The sequence below is a fragment of the Pelophylax lessonae genome, assembly GCF_965119305.1.
Source record: "Pelophylax lessonae genome assembly, chromosome: 11".
NCBI classification, from domain to species: Eukaryota; Metazoa; Chordata; class Amphibia; order Anura; family Ranidae; genus Pelophylax; species Pelophylax lessonae.
Genome location: NC_138778.1, coordinates 58,926,297 through 58,944,296, shown reverse-complemented (window position 1 = coordinate 58,944,296; position 18,000 = coordinate 58,926,297). Strand labels below are relative to the sequence as shown.

The 18,000-nt window shown below is 46.4% G+C and overlaps 1 protein-coding gene across 3 annotated transcripts in view; it reads left to right on the top strand.

The window, feature by feature from the left end:
* The first annotated feature begins 16,257 nt into the window (after positions 1–16,257).
* Positions 16,258–18,000, top strand: part of NCOA5 (nuclear receptor coactivator 5) — a 56,699-nt gene continuing 54,956 nt past the window's right edge. For all 3 annotated transcript variants that reach the window (XM_082272378.1, XM_082272377.1, XM_082272376.1), the window contains exon 1: positions 16,258–16,402. The gene's annotated coding sequence lies outside the window, so the exon portion shown is untranslated. The remainder of the gene's footprint in view (positions 16,403–18,000) is intronic.

Here is an 18,000-nt window from a genome sequence, read left to right as displayed (position 1 = left end):
GAGGGGGGTGCATTCGTTTTCCACAGTCCCACTGTACGTAGCCACCCTCTCCTCTTGCTTCCTCCCGAGATGGACTAGGGACTATATATGGACTATGGGATTTATAATGTGCAAGGAGCAGTGCACATGACCGCAACTAATACAGTAGCTGTGTCCCAATATGACACCTGTGTGGGTGTGTGCAGATGCGTGTCCTCAAACGCACACAGGGTGAGTTCAGAAACACGCACCTACACGAAAGTAATATTGGGAGTAGCAGCTGTGTCTGTGCAGCCACTGTGTCGCAATAGACATCAATGGGATTGCTTGCACTGGGTTGCATGGAACACCTTTGCCTCCCTGTGCAGGTAAACACAGCCCTGCATGGGCGTACAGCATTGTACGCCTTGTGTGAATGAGGCCTAAGTAAACGTATGTGTCTGTTCACAGTCCTCTGCATAATGAACACCAAGCTAAGACAATGAGCTGCATGGATAAATGACTCCTGCGTCATCCTGTACTGACTAGTCAGAATGGCACCTGGAATAAGCCAGGGAGAAACTGCAGATGTTCTGTCGATTACTGCAGAGCCTCAGCCATCAGATAATGCCTCTGATGATCTGCGCATGCGCAGTAGTGACCTCACTCCAGCTGACATCAACACTGCGCATGCGCAGATCATTGGAGGCATTATCCAATGATCAGCGAAGCGCGGTGTTATGTCAATTACTGCAGATCATCGGATAATGCCTCCGTCGGCAGCTCGTGTGACGTCAACACTACGCATGCGCAGATTGTCTGAGATGTTATACAATGATCAGCAAAGCACAGAGGCAAAATCTGATCTTCAGATTCTGCCTCGCTCTCTATGGGCAGGCGTGTTCTATAGATTACTGCAGATCGTCAAATAATGCCTCAGACGATCTGCACATGCACAGTGTTGACGTCACGCCAGCTGATTGGCAGATCAGCTGGCGTCCTGTCACTACTGTGCATGTGCAGATCGTCGGAGGCATTATTAGACAAACTGCAGCAACTGACAGAAGACCGACACTGGTAAGTGACCTTGTGGGCGCTGGACCACTGAGGCAATGGTAAGTATTCATGCCGGTAATCCCGCTAAAGTGCTGCGTAAACTGTCGGCGCTATATAAATAGTATATAATAATATATAATATAATAATAATGAACGGTCGCTTGGGATAGTCAAAGAAGTTCGAACTAAAAAATAGAAGAAAGTAAACAGTGCAGTGCTCCAAAATTGGCACACGAGCACTATTCCCTGCAGTACACCAGTGACCATGTATTCAGCCAGGCTGGTAATGTGAATGAGCCCTCACAGGGGATCATCCAACTGTCCCAAAAACTTTTTTTTTTTTTTTTTGGTCAAACTTTATTTTGTATGAATTTTTTAAAGTATACCTAAAGGCTAAACTTTTTTTTTTGGTTTTGGATAAAGTGGAGATGGAGAGTCACCCTCTCTATCTGTACTGTTTACTGTTATTGTCAAAAGTAAAAGAAAATCCCAAATTTTGAGTTGACGTTATAACAGGAATAGAGGGAAAATCTTCCATTGGGGACACCCTGGGGATCCCAGTCACTTCCTGCTTTGGCTATGAGACAGGAAATTAAGGGACATCTCTCCAATAGTACACAGGTGGCAAAAATAAAACTGCCAGGGGTTATAACCCTCCTATACTCTATCCAAAATGAAAAGAATGTTTTGACCTTAGTTCTACATTAAAGAGGAAGTAAACCCTCCTCTACAACTTTTACCTATAGGTAAGCCTATGATAAGGCTTACCTATAGGTACTGTAAATATCCCCTAAACATGTACCGTTTAGGAGCTATTTACCTTACATGCAGCCAGTGACATCACTGGCGCATGTGATCTGAAGGGACGGCTGCTCGTACCGTTCCTTCAGAGTTCCGTGCCGTGACTGTCGGCTCTCCCGCGCGTGCGCAGGAGTGACGTCACCGCGGCTCCGACCAATCAGATGGCCGGATGCCGCGATCCCGGAAGATGGGCAACTGGACATGTCGCCCGTCATAGAGGTGAGTGAGCGGCACGGCGGGGGCTCGTTCTAAGGTAAGTATTGCATAATGAGCTAGTATGCGATGCATACTAGGTCATTATGTCTTTCTCTTGCAGGGTGTAAAAAAAAAAAAAAAAAACGAGTTTACAACCTCTTTAACCACTTTAGGTCCGCCCTATAGCATTTTTACTGCTACAGGGCGGCACCTGTGCACCAAATCACATACACACTTTATTGTCAAAAGTATTGAGACACCTGCCTTTACACGCACATGAAATTTAATGGCATACCAGTCTAAGTCTGTAGGGTTCAATACTGAGTTGGCCCACCCCTTGCAGCTTTAACCGCTTCAACTCTTCTGGGAAGGCTGTCCACAAGGTTTAGGAGTGTGTCTATGGGAATGTTTGACCATTCTTCCAGAAGTGCATTTGTAAGGTCAGGCACTAATGTTGGACGAGAAGGCCTGGCTCGCAGTCTCTGCTCTAATTCATCCCAAAGGTGTTCTATCAGGTTGACATCAGAACTTTGTGCAGGCCAGTCAAATTCTTCCACCCCAAACTCGCTCATCCATGTCTTTATGGACCTTGCTTTGTGCATTGGTCCAAATCATTTTGTGGAGGGGGACTATGGTGTGGGGTTGATTTTCAGGGGTTGGGCTTGGCCCCTTAGTTTCAGTGAAGGAAAAGCATATCTCCTAACTGTCCCTGATTCGCCGGGACTGTCCTTGAATTTCAAGCAAAGACAGGTGTCCTGAGAATGCGGGCTGAGTATAAGTACTAGACTCCACTAATCCCCCTGTCTGGTACTCTCAATGCTCAGCAGCACATTCCCCCACCCACTCACCTGCCCGCCAGCTCGCCCCATCCACTGTACAGGATGTACGAGGAGGGAGGAGGAGGTGGACTAGGTCAGCTTTATCTCCTCTCCATGTCCCCCTGTGCTTGCCCATAACCCCCAATGTGCAGCCAATCTGGAAAGGGGTTGTGTGGGTGGGATATTTTAAAGCAGCAAATGATCCTGATGTCTGCCAGAGCCTGGGGTGAGTAATCTCTCCCCTCTTTCTTCCTTCCGTTCCTTCCGTGTGCCACAGCGTTCCTGCCTTCCGTGTGCCACAGCGTTCCTGCCTTCCGTGTGCCACAGCGTTCCTGCCTTCCGTGTGCCACAGCATTCCTACCTTCCGTGTGCCACAGCATTCCTGCCTTCCGTGTACTACAGCGTTACTTCCTTACTGCCTTCCAGGTGTCACAGTGATTCTTCCTTACTGCCTTCCACGTGTCATAGTGGTTCTTCCTTACTGCCTTTCATGTGTCATGATTCTTCCTTCCAATACCTAAAGTAATCCTTCCTGCCTTCCATGTGTCATAGTGATCCTTCCTGCCTTCCATAATCCCATTGGGATTCTTCCTTATTGCCTTCCATGTGCCATAGTGATTCTTCCTGCCTTCCAGTTGCCATAGTGATCCTTACATTCTGCCTTCCTTGTGTCATAGTGATTCTTCCTTCCTGCCTTCCATGTGTCATAGTGATCCTTCCTCCCTTCCATGTACCATAGTGATCCTTCCTTCCATTCTTCCATGTACCATAGTGACCCCTCCTTCCTTTCTTCCATGTATCATAGTCATCCTTTCTTCCTGCCTTCCATGTACCACAGTGATCTTTCCTTCCCTTTTTTCATGTACCATAGTGATGCCTCTTTCCTTATACAGATATCATAGTAATCCTTCACTCTTTCCCTAAAGGTTGATTCAAACTGGAACACAGTGCAGGAAAGGGGCATTCCGTGTACATTTCCCGCACTGCATGCAACCATGCTACCCATGCGAGACGCACGTTAGTGCCATTAATTGTTAATGGCAGCATGTTTGCGGCCACCAAAACACATGGTACTGCAGTGTTATCCGGTTTGGTGTGGAACGATTTGAAAAAGTAGTGCTTTGCAGAGCGTCCCCATTCACTTGCATAGGTTGTGGTCAGAGGGCAGTAGTGCCCACCAATGCATCACCCCCCCCCCCCCCACTGCTGCCTCTTCAGCTAAAGGGGGCACACTTGGCGAGGTGGTAAAACCTTGTGGTTGAGCCACGTTTTTACCACCCCTACAACCACTACTGTGAATGTGCCCTGTTATGTTGCATATTTCTGACATTTGAGATAAGATTTCTTTCTGATACACATTTGTTCAAGCAATGCTGCACTATATACAGCAACAAGGCTTAGCTTCTGTTTAATCATCCCTCTTTAAGCCACTCCCACTGTTAGGAAACTTGACCATGACCATGTGCTACTATGTGCTACATGTACTGCAGTACTTATTCTTTGGCTTCATCCTGGATTTATCAGCTCCTTCCTAATCCTGGGTAAGCTTTCTGTCTAATTTCAGTGTATACAAAACCAGATGTATTGGAAGTAATTTTCTAAATTATTGTGTTGAGGTTTATATGTATCCCTGAGACTCCAACTTGTGGCACAACATTCAATCACACTTTATAGGTACAAGGAAGCGCAGATTATTTATAACCACTGCCCTTAAGCCCCTCCCACTATCATGTTTGGTCACACACACTTTTTGCTACACCAGCCGCAGGTGTATATATCCCTAAAATGTTCCTTAAGCCCCGTACACACGAGTGGAAATTCGGCCAGGAATTTTCGTCCGACGACCGATCTGCCGATTTTCGGCTTGTTAGTATGGTGCTCTCCAGAACCGACTCCGACTTTTTCGGCCGAAAAAATCCTGGTGTGCAGGCTATAAAATTTTTGTCCTCCATCAAAGCACGTCCGATTTTCGTGCAGTCAGTACAGATTTTGATGGGGAAAAATCTTATGAGCCAGACTAGGCATGCTCAGAGATGAAAGAACACATACAAAGCAATCCAACACATGACATCACTTCTGAAGTAGAATTCTGTCGTGCGGGAAAATTCGTGTGCAGTCTAGAGCACATTCCAACCAACAGACACCACTCTGGACAAAAGACGGACGACCGGTCGGCGGAAATTCGTTGTGTGTGTACGAGGCTTAATTCTTTAGTTCAAAAGTTGGAAGGTAAAGGTGTCAGCATACCAAGACATTTTGGACAATTTCATGTTCCCAACTTTGGGGGAAGAGTTTGGGGATGACCTCTTCCTGTTTCAACATGACTGCGCACCAGTGCACAAAGCAAGATCCATAAATACATGGATGAGGAGTTTGGGGTGGAGGCAGGGCAGCTTACTCGCTTGCATTAGGCCTGGGCCCCCCTGGGCTTGACCAAAATTCCCCAGGGCCCGCCAACTGGCTGTACCACCAAATTCACACACTGGCCATCCACCACTTTTATCTCTCTATATGGTTTACTGCATTTAGAGGGCATATCAAGAGCAGCTGATGAATTTTTCTTTTTTTTTTTGCCATGAAGGGGCCCCCTAACCCTCAGCCGGACCCCTTCCCTCTGAGCCCAGCGGTGGAACACCAGGGTCCAGTCACAAGTGCGACCGTTGCAACCCTGGTAGTTCCGCCACTGGCTTCAGTAGTTTTTATGTTTTATTTATTTTTTTACAATTTTATTTTTTTACAATTTTTTTAGGAGCCCCAGTGGGGGGCTTTGGTGAGATATCAGGGGTCCAGACCTCTGATGTTTCACCTTCGAGACAGAGAAAAGAAGATTGAGGACACAGCCCTCCATCTCAATTTCTATAACCTCAGCAGTACAGAATGAATGGACAGGAATATCATTCATTAAGACAAGCAAGGGCCTGGTAAATTACATATTTACTGGCCCCTTCCCTGCTCTCCACCCTGACACATCCCTTGCAGCAGCCAGCAGGAGAGGGGTGGGAGGCGCTGAGAGTGAACAGAGGGGGGGGGGCAGGGGAGAGCACAAAAATAAAAAAACAGAGCTGATTAAATACCACCAAAATAAAGCTCTATTTGTGGAGAAAAAATATATAAATTGTAATTGTGTACAGCATTGCATGACCACGCAATTGTCAGTTAAAGTAACACAGTGCCGTATTGCAAAAAATGGCCTTGTCATGAAAGGGGGTAAATCTTCCAGAGGTCAAGTGGTTAAGCAATTTTTATTTAGAGGGCAAAGGATTGTATAGCAATACTCCATTTTTAAGTCTGCTTTTGTGCTTATAAGAGATTTTACTAATTAACTACTTCTGGACCGCCCGCCGCAGTTTTACGGCAGGACTTTGACGTTAAATGCCGGTGTTATGGCAGCAGATATCTGCCATAACCCCGGTATTTTCTTACTCGGCCGGCCATCCTGTTTCCCAAACCATGCAGAGCTTATTAATAATGTTCATATAAAAGAACATCTGGGTAACAGTGACCATAATATGATTTTATTTAATGTTAGCTGTAAGCAAAAAACGCATACAGGAAATATAAATACTTTTAACTTTAAGGCCCCGTTCACACTGGGGCGATCCGACTTCCAGGGGCGACCTCGGAGCGGCCGGCACGGACTTCATAACATTGAAGTCTATGACGGTCGCTCCGGGTCGCCCCAAAGAAGCTCCGGACCCTTTTTCTAAGTCGGAGCGACTTGTGTCGCTCCTATTAGAACGGGTCCGCAGCTTCCCTATGGAAGGCGACCTATGGCGACCTGTGAGGCGAACCAGGTCGCCTCACAGGTCGCCCCAGTGTGAACGGGGACTAAGAAAGCAAATTTTCCAAGGATGAGGGCTGCTCTCCAGGACTTAGACTGAGAGGGAATATTGGCATCGATGAACACCGAACAGAAATGGGAATTTTTTAAACCGACTGTACTATATGCAAACTCACTGCAAAGTATATTCCCATGGGCAATATATCTAAAAGGCTATTTAAAAGGCTAAACATAAAACCTATGTGGCTCATGGCCAAAGTTAAAAAAGCTATAAATAGGAAAAGTGCTTTTAAAAAATATAAAAATGAAGGAACACTATCATCATTAAATTGTTATAAAGAATATAACAGAATATGTAAAAAGTAACTCAAGGACGCAAAAAAATTAAAAATGAACAACAGATTGTAAAAGATAGGACAAACCCCCAAAAATTCTACAAATAGATTAATAGTAAAAAGGTCAGGTCTGAGCATGTAGGCCCTTTACAAAATTATCTGGAGTGGGTGACTGGGGACAAAGATAAGGCAAATTTATTAAATACTTTCTTCAGCTCTGTGTATAAAAAGGAGCATGGGGGAGCTCATGACCATGATGAGGATGGTATTGACACAGCCCCAAACGATCCACAATGGCTCAAAAGTGATATGGTCCCGAAATATTTAGACAAAATAAGGGTGGATAAAGCCCCTGGACCAGGTGGCATCCACCCACGCATCCAAAAGAATTGAGCGCTGTAATTTCAAACCCTTTGTTTCTAATTTTTAGGGACTCGTTAACCGGTTGCCGACCGCCGCACGACTATATACTGCGGCGGTCAGCTCCGGCCAGGCAGAGTGACGTATGGATACGTCACTCGCCTGTCACTGACTTGCGAGCCTATTGCGGGCGGGCGCGCGCCCGCCGAGGCGCGCGCCCGCCGCGGCTCGTTCACAGACAAGTCAGTGCGTGTGTCCGGCGGACTCGATGTCCGCCGGTCACACTACGATCGCTCCTGTGAAGGGAGAAAGGCGGAGCGGCTTATGTAAACAAGCCGCCCGTCATTCTCCCTGGTGTAAAAATGAAGATCAGACGGTTCTACTATGTAGAACCGTTGATCTTTGCTTTTACACCAATAGCCATGTCCCTGCACAGTTAGAAACACGCCCCTAGGACACACTTAACCCCTCCCTGTCCAATAAAGTTAACCCCTTCCCTGCCAGTGTCATTTTTGCATATATATAGCACTGATTACTGCAGTAATGTCACTGGTACCCCCAAAAGTGTAAAAAATGTCAGTCAAGGGTCCGATCTGTCCGCCGCAATGTCGCAGTACCGCAAAAAAATCGCAGATCGCCGCCATTACTCGTTAAAAAAAAAAAACACCAAAAATGACAAAAATCTTTCCCTTTGTTAGTAAACGCGATAACTTTTGCGCAAACCAATCAAAATACGCTTTTTGCGATTTTTTTTTACCAAACATATGTAGCGTAAAACAATTTGGCCGAAAATGTTAAAAAATGTTGATTTTTAAATTTTTTTTGGGGGGAATTTCATATAAAAAAAAGTGAAAAATATTGTTATTTTTGCAAAAATTACGCTCTTTTTTTGTTTATAGCGCATGATCAAAAAATCGCACAGGTGATCAAATACCACCAAAAGAAAGCTCTGTTTGTGGGAAAAAAAGGACGTGAAATTCGTTTAGGTACAGCGTCGCACGACCGCCCAATTGTCCGTCAAAGTCACGAAGTAAAAAATCGCAAAAAACCCCCTGGTCTTTTAGCAGCCAAATCCTCCGGGGCTTAAGTGGTTAAGGACTGGAATACTACCACTGGATTGGCGTAGGGCCAATGTGGTGCCTATATTTAAAAAGGATCAAAGTCTTTGCCAAGTAACTATAGACCTGTTAGTTTAACTTCTATAGTCGGGAATATACTGGAGAGTTTAATAAAAGACCACATGGATGAGTTCTTGCTATAAAAAAATATTTTAAGCAACAGACAGCATGGATTCATGAAAGACAGAAGTTGTCAAACAAACGTGATTGCTTTTTATGAGGAGGTAAATAAAACCTTGGACAGAGGGGTGGCTTTGGACGTAGTATACTTGGATTGTGCAAAAGCGTTTGACACAGTTCCCCACACAAGGCTAATGTGTAAGGTAAAGTCTACAGGGTTGGAAAGATCAGTTTGTAAATGGATAGAAAATTGGCTCAAAGATAGAATTCAGTGAGTAGCAGTTAATGATTCTTACTCTGAATGGTCTAAGGTTATCAGTGGTGTACCCCAAGGTTCAGTGTTGGGACCCTTACTTTTTAAAATCTTTATGTAGCAATATTTCCAGGCCTGGGGCCTGAGGTGGGTCTGCCATCAGTACCGGTAACACTTCCAACACATTTAAGTTGTGAACCCAGATGTGAGAACTGAGACAATGACCATTCAGACATCTTTGGTTTGTTTTGTTTTATTGTATTTAGGGGATGGGAGAAGGGAATGAGTCAGATACTCCTCTGGCTCTTCTAGGCTTAACTGGGACTTTGTACAAAAATGCTCACTAACGCTGTCTTGGCGCCAGCTGAATGCCGACCAGCGCTCCCTGACGTTTCAAATGCTGCTTGACTGAATTAGTGCTGGAACCTCAACTTTAACTTGTTAGCTCAGATGCTCCAAGACTGTAGAACTCTTGACTCCTGATACTCGATTTAGCTCAAAAGTCACTGAACAGCTCCCTCCAACCCTTCACTGGCTGAGGTAGCTCCTTGTCACTACTTGTGCTGCTGCAACTCCCAACTCTGTACACTGTACACTGACTCTTCAGGGCCCAAACTGCAGGTACCCCTCTCTAATACTTCAGGGTCCTCTGACTAGGCACCCCTTTTAACAGTTAGCAGACTCCTGGATCCCTAGAACCTTGTCCGGAGTGGTCCCCTCTGACACTAGGCAGACCCCTAGGGGCAGTCCACAGTACTCACGACCTTTGTAGGCTTTCCTGGAACTGGACCCCTCTCTTTCTCCGCTTGTTCTTGGCACACCGGATCCTCTCTGCAGCTCAGCTCCGCACTCTTTGGATTCCCAGGCCGCCACCCGAGACACCTGCTTTCTCTGACAGGAGGAGAGACAGCCGTACTCTCCCTACTGGGACTCTGCTTCCCGCCAAAAACGCTGCATCATGCGTTCCTTCAGAACTTATACCCACTTCCAGAATCCTCTGCGGCAGAATCTGCCTTCTGGGGTAGATACAGGCCTGAGTGTGTCTCTGATTGGGTTCATGGAGCCGGTGGTGAGACTCCCCTCTCAGCAGACAAACCTGGGAGACATGACAGCCAGCTGAAATCATGGCCCTGCTGTTAGGCAGCCAAGGCCCACTATACTTTTACCTAGCACCTACCTGTAGGGTGCTACATCTATAAATGATAGAGTCTGGGATTAAAAGTACCATTTCAGTCTCTGCAGATGACACCAAGCTATGCAGTGGAATAACTTCCTTACAGGATGTCTCCAACTTACAAACTGACCTCAATCCACTGTTTCATTGGGCAACTATGTGGCAAATGAGGTTTACTGTTATGTTGATAAATGTAAAGTTATGCACTTGGGGTCTAAGAATATGCATGCATCGTACATACTAGGGGGAGAAGAACTGGGAGAATCCATAGCGGAGAAGGATCTGGGTGTCCTGGTAGATCCTAAGCTTAATAATAGCATGCAATGCCAAGCTGCGGTTTCCAAAGCAAGCAAAGTCCTTTCTTGTATTAACAGAGGCATGGACTCCAGAGAGAGAAATATAATTTTGCCCCTGTACAAATCATTAGTAAGACCTCATCTGGAATATGCAGTTCACTTTTGGGCACCAGTTCTCAAAAAGGATATCGGGGAACTGGAGAAAGTGCAGAGAAGGGCAACAAACTGATAAGAGGCATGGAGGAGCTCAGCTATGAGAAAAGATTAGAGAACTGAATTTATTCTCTCTTGAGAAGAGGAGATTAAGGTGGGATATGATCAACATGTATAAATACATAAGGGGTCCATATAGTGAACTTGGTGTTGAGTTATTCACTTTAAGGTAAACACAGGGGACAAGGGGGTACTCTTTACATCTAGAGGAAAAGAGATTTCATCTCCAAATTTGAAAAGGTTTCTTCACCGTAAGAGCTATGAAAATGTGGAATAGACTCCCTCCAGCGGTGGTTCTGGCTAGCTCACTAAATTGCTTTAAAAAAAGGCCTGGATTCTTTCCTGGTTGTACATAATATAACTGGATACTAATATTTATAGGTAAAGTTGACCCAGGGAATATCCGATTGCCTCTCGGGGGATCAGGAAGGATTTTTTCCCCTGCTGGAGCAAATTGGATCATGCTTTGCTGGGTTTTTCACCTTCCTCTGGATCAACTGCGGGCATAGAATTGTGTATATGGGATTGTATGGTTGGGTTTTCTTTACTGTTTTTTGTTTATTGCTTGAGCCAGATGGACTTGTCTTTTTTCAACCTGTCTATGTAACATAAAAATGGTCACAGCGGCAAATTCGTCACAGGATCACTTTTTTGAGCAGCGGGAGAGGTGCCCTACCGCCACTTCCCGGTCGTTTTCCCCGCTTACCGGAGCCATCGGTCTCCGGTCCTCTGAGGTGCTGTGCAGGAATTCGAGTGAGGGCAAGATGGACCCAATTGACTCTATGTCCTTGGAGGACTGGAGCGACATCATACATCGCTTCCGATCAACGGCCTTAAAGGGCTTTTTTTTTTTCTTGGGGAAAAATACATTTTTCTTCTTTTTGCTTTTAAGTATAGATGTGAGATCTGAGGTCTTTTTGACCCCAGATCTCAAATTAACCACTTCTGGACCAAAAGATTTGCCCTCTTAATGCCCAGGCCATTTTTTGTGATACGGCACTGTGTTATTTTAACTGACAATTGCGCAATTGTGCAATGCTGTACCCAAATAAAATTTATGTCCTTTTTTTTTCCCACAAATAGAGCTTTCTTTTGGTGGTATTTGATCACCTCTGCGATTTTAATTTTTGCACTATAAACAAAAAAAGGGACAATTCTGCAAAAAAAAAAAAAAAACATATTTTTTCACTTTCTGCTATATAACATTCCCAAAAAAAAAAAATCTAAAATCACATTTTCATCATTTTAGGTCAATTTATATTCTGCTACATATTTTTTGTAAAAAAAATCCCAATCAGCGTATTTTGATTGGTTTGCGTCTACAACCTAGGGGAAAGATTTGTCATTTTTATTTTTTTACTAGTAATGGCGACGATCAGCGATTTTTAGCGGTGTAACGCGTTCATTCCAGATCCACTCACCTGTGCCCGCTCCGGCTCCCTCCTCCGCTCCCCGCTCACGTGGTTCCCGGCGCGTGCGCCCCTGCACCATAGGGCGCGCGCACGCCGGTTGTTTGAAATTTAAGGGGCCTGTGCACCAGTAATTGGTGCCTGGTCCAAACCTCCCTTCCTGTTTCCTGTGACCTGTTTCCTGTTTCTTATATAAACCCACTCCCCCTTCCTGTCCTTGCCGGATCTTGTTGCCTTAGTGCCTTGAGAAAGCAATTTGTGTTTGCCTTGCCTGTGTATCTGACCTTCTGCCGTTGACCTCTGACTTCGAACCTTTGCCACCTGCCCTGACCTTCTGCTACGTCTGACCTTGCCTTTGCCTTGTCCTATTGTACCACGCCTGTATCAGCTGCCAGTGAGGTTGAACCGTTGCCGGGGGACACGACCTGGTTGCTACCGCCGCAGCAAGTCCATCCCGCCTTGCGGCGGGCTCTGGTGAAAACCGGTAGTAACTTAGAACCGGTCCTCTAGTACGGTCCACGCCAATCCCTCACTGACACAGAGGATCCACCTCTAGTGCAGTCATCTGCCGCCAGTCCGGACCCTGACAGTAGATCCGGCCATGGATCCCGCTGATGTGCCGCTGCCTAGTCTCGCTGACCTCACTACCGTGGTTGCCCAGCAGTCCCAGCAGATTGCCCAACAAGGACAACAACTGACGCAGTTGACCGCCATGATTCAACAGCTTCTGCCGTCACAGCCAGCTTCTGCATCTCCTCCTCCCCGACCTGCTGCTGCTACTGCTAGAGTCCGCTTATCTCTCCCGGACAAGTTTGATGGGGACTCTAAGATGTGTCGGGGATTCTTGTCCCAATGTTCCCTGCACCTAGAGATGTTGTCAGACCAGTTTCCCACAGAATGGTCTAAGGTGGCGTTCATGGTCAGTTTATTATCCGGGAAGGCCTTGGCCTGGGCCACACCGCTTTGGGACCGCAACGATCCTGCCACTAACTCTGTCCAGTCCTTTGTTTGCGAAATCCGCAGTGTCTTCGAGGAGCCTGCCCGTGCCTCGTCCGCGGAAACAGCCTTGCTGAACCTCGTCTAAGGAGACTCTACAGTGGGCGAATATGCTATACAGTTTCGCACTCTGGCCTCCGAATTGGCCTGGAACAACGAGGCTCTCTGCGCGACCTTTAAAAAGGGTTTATCCAGCCATATCAAGGATTGTCTGGCCGCACGAGAAATACCTGCCTCCCTGACTGAACTTATCCACTTGGCTACTCGCATAGATATGCACTACATTGAAAGGCGTCAAGAGCTCCGCCAGGAAAAAGATCTTGGTCGCGTCAGGCGATATCCACGCCTGGCTCCTCTCTTCCAGCACCCTTTGCAGTCTGCTACCGTGCCTTCCACCGAGGAGGCTATGCAAGTGGATCGGTCTCGCCTGACCCAACAAGAGAGGTCTCGCCGGAGAACTTATGTTTATATTGTGCGAGCTCTGAACACTTCTTAAAGGACTGTCCTCTTTGTCCTCAGCGTCCGGGAAAACGCTCGCACCTAGTGAACGTGGGAGAGACGTCACTGGGTGTAAATTCTTCCTCTCTACGCCTGATCGTTCCAGTACGAATTTCTCTAGCCACTAAAGTCTTCTTCTCTGCGGAGGCCTTCTTGGACTCTGGTTCTGCAGGAAACTTCATTAAAGCCTCTTTCATCAACCGGTTTAACATCCCTGTTATCCGTCTCGTCAAGCCCTTCTTTATTTCCACAGTTAACGGAGAGAATCTGAACTGCACCGTGCGTTACCGCACAGAACCCGTGCTCATGACCATAGGGGTTCTTCACCAAGAGATGATTGAATTTTTTGTTCTGCCTAACTGCACTTCTGACATCCTTCTTGGCTTGCCTTGGCTCCAGCGCCACGCTCCTACCCTCGACTGGGCCTCTGGGGACATTAAATCATGGGGCCCTACCTCCCACACTCATTGCCTCAAGTCGGTACCCACCAGACAAATCTCCTCTCCTTTGCTCGGCCTTCCTAAAGCCTATCAAGACTTTGCTGACGTCTTTTGCAAGAAACAAGCAGAGGTCTTACCACCACACAGACCCTTCGACTGCCCCATTGACTTACTTCCTAGTACCACACCACCTCGTAGCAGGATTTACCCTCTCTCCGCTCCTGAAACCAAGGCCATGTCGGAGTACATTCAGGAGAATCTCAAGAAAGGTTTCATCAGGAAGTCTTCCTCTCCTGCCGAAGCAGGATTCTTTTTTGTTGCCAAAAAAGATGTATTGATTATCGCGGTCTCAACAAAATCACGGTAAAGAATCGCTACCCGCTGCCTCTCATCTCGGAGCTCTTTGACCGTTTGTGCGGAGCAAAGGTCTTCACTAAGCTTGACCTCAGGGGCGCTTAAACAACCAAAACTGCACATGAATGGTTGTTTATATCTTTAGCGGATGATGTATGCCTACAGGTGTCCCCCTTATGGTCATCCCGGCACGGTGAGAGGCGTCGTGTCCCGTCGACGCCCCTCATTGGACAGCTTTTCCATCTGTGCAATACTCCCTTCTGGGAGGGATTTGCATCGGCTGACCTGCTCCGTCTGCGTTCCACGCTATCGGAGCTCCTTCCGTGTCGGTGGAACGCAGACGCCGGCCCCGCCCCATTACGTCATGCCGCACGGCATACGTTGCAGTGTGAGGGCAGACCCGGCCCCTTCGAACCACAAAAGCCCGTGGTGGAGGCCAGCTGATGGCCATATACTCTAATTAAATCCATCATGCCTAATCCAAGGTAATATTTAAACAGACTCATGCCGTTCCGCAGCACACATCTTGCTTGTTGGAAGCCATGATGGTCTGTTTTGCAAACGTTCCCTGTCTGTGAAGGTAAGATAGTTTATCCAATACATGAATTCAGGGATCTCCATGTTTATCAAACATTGCCTTTGGGGTTGTTGTATTATTTTTATGTTAAATTACCTTTACAATATTGAACCATATATATATATAACTTGCATTTTTGACACTATTGGGGGTACCAGTGACATTACTAACAGTAATCAGTGCTAAAAATATGCACTGTTACTGTAATAATGACACTGGCAGAGAAGGGGTTAACCTAGGGGTGATCAAAGGGTTAAATGTGAGCCTAGGCGGTGTTTTCTAACTATGAGGGGGATGGGCTTGTGAAATCAATACAGAGACCTGTGATCCGATATAGGAGGATCACAGGCGCTCTGTGCTGATTCCTGAGAGAACGGTCTGCTGTGTTTACAACAGCAGACCGCCATTTTCTCTTCACTGGGAGCAATCGCGGGTGCCAGCCCCGTGAATCGGCTTCCTTGCTGGCGAGTGCACCCCCAGGATTGCTCCTGCAAACCACTGTACAGGTATGGCGATTCGCGGGAACCTGTATACCTATATAGGCGGCGGCTGGTCAGCAAGTGGTTAAAGAGGACCTGTCCTGCTTATTTCTTTTACAAGGGATGGTTACATTCTCTGTAATAGGAATAAAAGTGATAAAAAATATATTTTTAAAGGGACAGTGTAAAAATAAAGAGTAAAATAAATAAGAAAAAAAATAAAAAATTTAAAGCGTCCCGTCCCGCCGAGCTTGAACGCAAAAGCGAACACATACGCAAGTCGCGCCCACATATGTAAACGGTGTTCAAACATCACATGTGAGGTATTGCCGCAATGACCTCTTCTGTAACTCTAAACTGGTAACCTGTAGAAATGTTTAAAGCGTCGCCAATGGAGATTTTTTAAGTACCAATGGTTGTCGCCATTTCATGTGTGCGCGTAAATTTGAAGCTTGACATGTTGGGTATCTATTTACTCGGCGTAACATTATCTTTTACATTATAGAAAAAAATTGGTTAAATTCACTGTTTTGTTATTTTTTAATTTAATAAATGTGTATATTTTTTTTCCAAAAAAAAAATGTGTTTCTAAGGCTGCTGTGCAAATACAGTGCGACATAAAGTATTGCAACGATCTCCATTTTATTCTCATGATCTCTTGCTAGGAAAAAAAAAAAATATATATATATATATATATATATATATATATATATATATATATATATATATATATATATAATATTTGGGGGTTCTAAGTAATTTTCTAGCACAAAATAGATTTTAACAAGTGTCATTAATAGGCCTGGTTCTTAAGTGGTTAATATGTTCTATAGAAATTCATACAACATTTATTTTTTGGTGGATAAAGAAGAATTTGCTGTGATATTTGTATTGCTATTGACGTCACCAGCAGCCATTAGCTGAGGCGACGATGTCCATGAACAAGATGGCGAGCGGCAGGCGTGGCTTTCACATTCGGTCACGTTGCTCCTCGCTATCCAATGAGCAGCTGAGTTTTGAGAAGCGGAGAAGGCGGGCCTGGTATTGGTCGTAAAGTGAAGTGGCGTGTATAGAGCAGTAAAGGGAGTTCGTGAGTGTGCGCATTGTGTACTGCAGGTGTGTGTGGAACTCGGGAAGGAGATAAAGGAACGGAAGCCCGCGAAAGACGCCGGTGAGTGCAGCGTTTTCCTCACAGGAACGGCCCGGGCCTTCCTCTGTGCACCCTGCGGGCCGCGCTCATTGGTGTGTGTGCTGCAGGCCGCACCTGAGGAAAGCCCGCCATATACCGCCCTGTGTGCGCCGTGTGATGTGTATGACCGGAGACCTCCAAGCTTCCCTCACGCAGCATGGCGGCCTCTGGTGTCTTCCCTCATATGTGTCTTAAAGGCCCAGTCCACCTAATACTGCAATTGGAGATGTGAAGTCCTTCAGTCTTTGTGTTAATAATTAGACATAGAAAAAGGGGCCTTATTTTTAGTTGTTATCTGGGATGTATATTAGCAGTATGCACTACCTGGGAGGACTATAGGTGTTAATATACTCCAGGTAGATGTGTGATATATTGGTGGTGTGTGGCTGTAATGTGTGGTGATGCAGCATGCATGTATGTGGAATGGGCCCCCCCCTGACATGCTTGTATGTAAAATGGGGCCCCCCCTGACATGCTTGTATGTAAAATGCCCCCCGACATGCTTGTATGTAAAATGGGTTCCACCGTCATGCTTGTATGGGGGAATGGGGCCCCCCTGACATGCTTGTTTGTAAAATGGGCCCCCCCGACATTCTTGTATGGGGAATGGGGCCCCCGTCATGCTTGTATGTAAAATGGGCCCCCCCGACATGCTTGTATGTAAAATGGGCCCCCCCGACATGCTTGTATGTAAATTGGGGGCCCCCCCCCCGACATACTTGTATCCATTCAAGCATGTCGGGGGGGCCCCATTCCCCATACAAGCTTCTCGGGGGGGGGGGTGGCGACATTCTCAATACAAGCATGTCGGGGGGCCCCCATTTTACATACAAGCATGTCGGGGGGCCCCCATCTTACATACAAGCATGTCGGGGGGGCCCCCATTTTACACACAAGCATGTTGGGGGGGCCCCCATTTTACACACAAGCATGTCGGGGGGGGGGTAATTTGACATGCTTGTATGTAAAATGGGCCCCCCCCGACATGCTTGTATAGGGAATGCCCCCCTGACATGTTTGTATGGGGAATGGGGCCCCCCGACATGCGTTGGGCAGGTTGATGCTAGAACACACTCCTTTCTGTTCGGTCCCGCACGTTTCGCTAACCTATAAACTTAATTGGGCTGCAGAATGTGCAAAAAAGCGTACTTTTTTACAAATCGCACCACACCAAACTGCATGGTGCTGCGGTATCATTCAATTTGGTGGGTGCAAATGCAGAATGGTTTGGGTGCCATTAACAAACCCCATAAGGGCAGTGCATGCAGGAAATGGTGCACCATGTGGTATTGTGAATCCGCCCCCAGGCTGGGTTCATAGTCCTGGTTCACACCTCTGTTTGGTATGGCCCACGTTTGCCTGTGCACTAAACAAGCTGCTGTACCTGCAGGAAAATAGTCTCTGCACCTTTTAAAAGCTGCAGAGAAATTGTGATTTCTTGCAAACGCTTTATATGTTTAGATGCACAGGGAAGCCAATAAAGCGGCTCTCCAGGCTGGGTTCACATGTATGCGCATTAGATGTGGGTTTTCTGCATGACATGCGTGTGTGACCACCGGCTTTCATTGGAGGCGGTTCAC